Below are 6329 nucleotides of genomic sequence, written 5' to 3' on the forward strand. Positions count from 1 at the left end.
GATTCTTCCCTAATGAAGTGGCCTGTGATTAGGTACACCTGAAAATGGCGGTGTACCTAATGGAGTGTCCGAGTGACGTCACAGATCAACCAGCCAATCAGAAAGTGGGGGGTTGTTTGGGTGTGGCACTTTTCACTTTCATTTAAATTTTGACCATGATTTTTCCCTAATGAAGTGGCCTGTGATTAGGTACACCTGAAAATGGCGGTGTACCTAATGGAGTGTCCGAGTGACGTCACAGATCAACCAGCCAATCAGAAAGTGGGGGGTTGTTTGGGTGTGGCACTTTTCACTTTCATTTAAATTTTGACCATGATTTTTCCCTAATGAAGTGGCCTGTGATTAGGTACACCTGAAAATGGCGGTGTACCTAATGGAGTGTCCGAGTGACGTCACAGATCAACCAGCCAATCAGAAAGTGGGGGGTTGTTTGGGTGTGGCACTTTTCACTTTCATTTAAATTTTGACCATGATTTTTCCCTAATGAAGTGGCCTGTGATTAGGTACACCTGAAAATGGCGGTGTACCTAATGGAGTGTCCGAGTGACGTCACAGATCAACCAGCCAATCAGAAAGTGGGGGGTTGTTTGGGTGTGGCACTTTTCACTTTCATTTAAATTTTGACCATGATTTTTCCCTAATGAAGTGGCCTGTGATTAGGTACACCTGAAAATGGCGGTGTACCTAATGGAGTGTCCGAGTGACGTCACAGATCAACCAGCCAATCAGAAAGTGGGGGGTTGTTTGGGTGTGGCACTTTTCACTTTCATTTAAATTTTGACCATGATTTTTCCCTAATGAAGTGGCCTGTGATTAGGTACACCTGAAAATGGCGGTGTACCTAATGGAGTGTCCGAGTGACGTCACAGATCAACCAGCCAATCAGAAAGTGGGGGGTTGTTTGGGTGTGGCACTTTTCACTTTCATTTAAATTTTGACCATGATTTTTCCCTAATGAAGTGGCCTGTGATTAGGTACACCTGAAAATGGCGGTGTACCTAATGGAGTGTCCGAGTGACGTCACAGATCAACCAGCCAATCAGAAAGTGGGGGGTTGTTTGGGTGTGGCACTTTTCACTTTCATTTAAATTTTGACCATGATTTTTCCCTAATGAAGTGGCCTGTGATTAGGTACACCTGAAAATGGCGGTGTACCTAATGGAGTGTCCTTGACTCCATTGACTTATTGGCCACCCCTGCACTACACGAATGAATGATCTGTCAATAATTGGTAGTTTACATTGTAAAGTACACTACCCAATAAAAATAGGGCGGGATTCACTGGCATAAAATGGTAAAGTGGTTTTTAACTTTGCCCGGTGTTCGGGAGACCATGGTTCGAGTCCCACTTAAAGCAGACTTTGAGCTAAAGTGTGAATAGTGGCAGACTCGAATTCTCCAGCGCATTAGGTAAAAGCTTTGTGCACTACACCACTGAATGTTCTGTCAAGATTTAGTAATTTAGGAGCAAATTTACATTTTACAGTACACTACCTAAAAAAAAAGCGAGTTCTGCTGGCAAAATGGCAGAGTGGTTTTTAACTTTACCCGGTGTTCGGGAGACCATGGTTCGAGCCCCACACGAAGCGGACTTTGAGCTAAAGTAGTAATAATAATGAATATTATGAGACTCGAACTCGGTTCTCCCGAACATAAGGCAAAAGCTTTATCCACTTGTCCATTGAGTATTCAGAATATGACCGTGATTTAGTCTTTTTATCTAATATTTGAAACATATACTATGAATACATAACAAAACTCTGAAAGTTTCAACGCCAAAATGGGAGAATGGTTAAAGACTTGGGTTGGTGTCCAGCAGCCTCGGGTTCGAGATTCGTCTTTGCAGCTTTTGCAAATGAAATAGAGCGACACATAAGATTCGAACACGCCTCTCCCAAACTCAAGGGAGAAGCTATAACCATTCGGCCATTCGAGATCTTAGAATTCTCTGTTAAATGTTTGTAATTGAAGGTTACTCTGAACTATTTCTGAAGCTACCTTCATGATTTTGGATAATAGAAATAATTCCTAGCTCATTTCCCAACGGACAATGGTCAAGGGGGTAACACCAATGACTCCCGATAGCGCAGTGCTGGTTCGAGCCCCGGCTCCTCCAACTATGCAGGTTTTTCTCCCGCTTGACTGAGTGCCTGTTTTTTTTTTTCCCCTCCCCTTCTGATGACGTCATCACAAAAAGAGTATAAAAGGCGTCACAAACGCGACGCTCGTTCTCACTCTCTCCTCTGACAGCGAGCGAGCGCCACGCTGCTCTGGTCCACCTGCACGACAGCGTTTAAAAGTAACAAGGTGGGTGTTCAATATTTGTTAACCTTTCCAAACTAACTGCTTTTGCTCTCTTTCAGTTAACTTGCACTTTGGGCGAGCGTGCTTCCATCTTGCAAGCGTGCAAGCTAAAAAGTTTGCAGAAGCTAGCGTTAGCAGTTAACGTCTTCAACGACCACCAAAACGCATTTGTTTGGCGTGCAACCAAACAATTGACGGTGGGTAAGTACATCTACATTTTGAAAACTCAAGCACGCACCACGTGGAAAGAGCACTAACGCCATTTTTGCACCAACATTTAGCAACTGGACGACAGCGCCGTTTGGCTGGAGGTAAGTAGACAAAGCAGCGTTTGCATAAATCCACCAGAGAATGACTGAAACAGTCATTTCGATGCATTCGTGTTAATTTTCTGCTTTCTGTCTGCAGGTGCCAATCGTCAAAACGACCCAGTCATGGCCGACGGACTTTCTGTGAGTTTTAAAGTCAATCGACTGTTTCTGATTGTCTTATTTCTGTCCACAGGCCTGCATCTGGAACAAAGGGAGCTGATTGACTGCAAAAATATTTTTAATTGCAAGCAATCTTGTCAAATTGACAAAAGCAAACATTTGTTCTTTTTCTTGTCTGCAGGGTCCAAGATGGCCGCCTTGCAGTCCTCGCATGGCCTCATGAGACACTTGCAGGTCTAGTCTTGGCTCAACACGTTGTCAATTCCAATTTGCTTGTTAGGCTAAAAATGTTAAAAGCAGAATGATTGTAACGTTACCGTATCTTTCAGATCAGCAAGCTGTGGTCGGAGAGACGTCCAGCCGTCCAGCGCTGCCCTCCATTCCTCACTGGTGAAACACTTCAGCATGTTCTTCCTTTTGTCCACTAGGTGGTGCCAAAAGACCAGGTTTCTGCAGCATGGGTCGACAAGGTTTTGAACCTGTGGCATGATCAACTTGTCTGACGTGCTGACGGGTAACAATTTACTACAAACTTGGCATTGTTTAAAAGCACTCAGCTGCTTTTTTTTTTTATGCCTCCCTATTCTTGCAGACCAGTTTCCAGTAAGGATGCAGTTGGAAAATCTGCCACCTGCTGGCCAAAGGAAAAAGCCTTTCAAAACTATGCTAAGATTCCTCAAGGCAACCTCCATTTTCAGAATTGACGCTCAAAATGTACTAAATGGCAGCTTGATGTCTGTTTATGTTGTGTGCAGGTGTTTACCCTGAAGTCTTCACATTTGCAGAACTCTGCTTGTGCACCAGCACTTGTGGCCGCTTCCAGTCTACAGTTAAGAATAATGCCAGTAATGTCATTGTTCCATTATCTTTCCAGACAGAGGTGACAAATCCTGGTCCAGAAAGTCCTACCTGGAGAGCACTCTGCTGGTAAGAATTAAAATAATGACATATTAGCAAATATGTTCCAAATTTGAATCGTTTTGTGTGCAGGGTGGAGCACCATCTCGTACCTGCTTGCAGCGGAAGCTGAGGACCAGAGCAAAGCTGCAGCCCAGGAGCACTAAACTTTCCTTGTTACTAAGGCAGCCTGAGAAGTGAGGCACTTTTAAATGCTCATTGTCCAAGCTTTTCTATTCCAATAATGTTTTTCCCTATTTTCTGACAGGTAGCAAGGAACAAATCAGCTTTCCTGGTCATGCAGCAAGGCACAAATCTGCTTAATGGTCATGCAGCTTGCAATACTCTCTGCCATGAACTCTACTTGCGCACTGGTACGGTTCATGTCAGAAGATTTTCTGCACAAAATGTCGACTTGGCTCTTTACTTAAAATCTCTTTGTCTCAGGTCCAGGCATGGAGTAAAGTTCATACCGTTGGCAGGCCACTCATCCCTCTGCCCGACCACTTCTCCACCCGTCCCTCTGGCCGACCACTTCACCACTCGTCAACGAGCAGACTGCCATCCAACTTGTTACTTTGTTGTGATTGAATGTTAACTCTGCAAAAGAAATAAAGCTTTATTACAATTAACACAAACATTCAACTCTTCATTTTCAAACATCACAATCAATTCCTTCCCCCCCCCCCCAAAAAATTTCTGAGTTTTTTTTTTTACGGTTTTTTTTCTGGTGAAATTTTGAGAAATGAGGCGGGACCAAGGCTGGAATACTGCTTTATGATTGGCTGAGAGCTCTAAAAGTGGGTGGAGCAATGTGAATGAAGAGCTGTGGTTGGTTACAAAGTGGGCGTGGATATGCAAATGAGGTGCTCTGTGATTGGTTAGACTGTGAGTGGGCGTGGTCTCATTAAAATGGAGCAATCTGATTGGTCAGATGTGCAAAATGGAGCATTTTGATTGGCTGCCCAAAAGTGGGCGTGGTTATGCAAATTCCTGGCGAGCCGTGATTGGCCAGGCTGAATTTGGGCGGAGGTAGGGGGCGGGCAAAGTGGCACTTAGGTTTTGGAAGGTTCTTTTCAGCTTTGAGTTGAGTGTTTGCCTTCAGCCACTGAACAGAGCCGAGTGTTTGACTGCTTCTCTCTGTCTTCACATGAGTCAAGCAGTCACTTTGACTCATGTGGAGACAGACAGAGAGAAGCAGTCAGTCAAAGACTTGGCTCTGTTGCAGTAACACTCACCTCAAGGCTGCTGAAAACATAGTAGTGGACAGACACTTAGCTTTTCAAACACTACTTTGCAGTCAATGCAGTGACCAGCAAGCATGAAAGACTTCAAATGAGCAAATTTGATCATAAATCACAAAGATTCACATTCCACTTGAACAATTGATTGAATAGAAAAGCAGTTTAAAAAGGCCCTGCCTGCCTGCATGGAAGCAGATGAAGTGCTTGATGAGCTCAGGTATGATGTCACTTACTTCTCGTGGCAGGTGAGCACATGCAAACAGTGCAAACATCTGGGACAGAACCTAAGTGCCAGACAGGTACTACACAGTACCACCACAAACCAGCACTCACTTTTGGACACGTTTTTCCATGACACTGATGCAAAGCAAGTTCGTTAAATATGTTTCTGACTAACTCGGTTTGCATCAATGTCATGAAAAAACACATCCAGACGAGTGTGATGATGAAGATATTGTGCAGTACCTGGCACATAGGTTTTGTGAGAGATGTCTGCTGCTTGCCATGTGCTCACCTTCTCCCTGGTGTGCCATGACAAGCTGACATCGCACATCAGCTCCTCAAGCACATAACACTACCAACTAACTAAGACCATTTTTTCTTTTTTTTTTTAGATTCAAGTCATCATTTTAGAAGAACAAAGTGGTTCACTTTCACTTTTCATGTGTGCCAACTCTGATCAAAAATGGACTTTAAAGGTTCAAATGCATTTTTCAAAACTATACTTCTTACATGTAACTTGAACCATTGTAGAGCATTTCTTTTGTTTCTTTTCACTGTGGCCCAAATACTCATCAGGACATTAATCTTTGGGAAATGACCAATTCAAATGTTTTTTGATAACATTTTGGAATATTTGAAGTCATATATGACACGACCTTCTACATTTAAGACTAGGAGGCAAACAAAATGGGGAGGTACCTACCTTTGGAGATATGCAGATAGACGACCAGCAGCCGACGTGGAGCCTCCAGTCTTCAAGTTTGGAAAAACAACTTTCAAGTCAAACGCTGATTGATTGACAGCCGAGTAGTGAATGCTACTCGTGGCTAGCTAACGCTCCACCTCTTGTTTCACGAGAGCTAACGAGTTTCCACTGACCTAACGACTAACAAATATTCTCCTTTCTGTCATTGTTTACATGAACGTATTTACATACATACAGCAAATCGAGAGCTTGGAAAAAGTTGACATTAGTCACTCGAAAGCCCAAATGGTAACAACAACCTGAAGAGCTAGCTGCTCGCCGAAGCGGAAGTGTACGGTAGCCGAGAAAGCTCAATTCAAGTCACACAAAAGCAAGCGCCTCTTTGTCGCCCGCTGCCGCAAATGCCCAGGTAACCATGGAGACGCCTGGCAAAACGTTTGTACAGCCAGTCAATGAAACAAAGCCTGTGGGGAGGAAAACACCTGAATATTTTAATTCCATGACCCTGTGTGCAGATTTTTCAGT

The 6329-nt window shown here is 43.7% G+C and overlaps 2 long non-coding RNA genes across 14 annotated transcripts in view; one reads left to right on the plus strand and one right to left on the minus strand.

Annotated features, from left to right (window-relative positions):
- LOC147042306 (uncharacterized) overlaps positions 1-4259 on the plus strand; it is a 52013-nt gene extending 47754 nt beyond the window's left edge. For 3 of the 11 annotated variants that reach the window (XR_015069083.1, XR_015069082.1, XR_015069084.1), the window contains 6 exons: positions 2713-2756; positions 2917-2969; positions 3065-3662; positions 3726-3829; positions 3901-4006; positions 4080-4259. This is a non-coding gene — a long non-coding RNA (uncharacterized LOC147042306). Of the gene's footprint in view, positions 1-2237; positions 2308-2363; positions 2506-2585; positions 2757-2916; positions 2970-3064; positions 3663-3725; positions 3830-3900; positions 4007-4079 lie in introns of those variants that run through there. The other 8 variants (XR_015069087.1, XR_015069085.1, XR_015069081.1 and 5 more) reach the window with 8 other exon arrangements.
- On the minus strand, positions 1030-6296 carry LOC147042315 (uncharacterized). 3 transcript variants are annotated; one of them, XR_015069090.1, is made up of 3 exons: positions 5802-6296; positions 3499-4232; positions 1030-3366 (listed from the first exon to the last, which is right to left on the minus strand). It is a non-coding gene; the product is annotated as an uncharacterized LOC147042315 (long non-coding RNA). The 3 variants fall into 3 exon arrangements; XR_015069089.1 differs by having other exon boundaries at positions 1030-3369; XR_015069088.1 differs by having other exon boundaries at positions 1031-3656; positions 3746-4232; positions 5802-6292.
- Positions 6297-6329: the final 33 nt, after the last annotated feature.

The sequence above is a fragment of the Syngnathus leptorhynchus genome, chromosome 18, assembly GCF_054491065.1.
Source record: "Syngnathus leptorhynchus isolate UIUO chromosome 18, UIUO_Slep, whole genome shotgun sequence".
NCBI lineage: Eukaryota > Metazoa > Chordata > Actinopteri > Syngnathiformes > Syngnathidae > Syngnathus > Syngnathus leptorhynchus.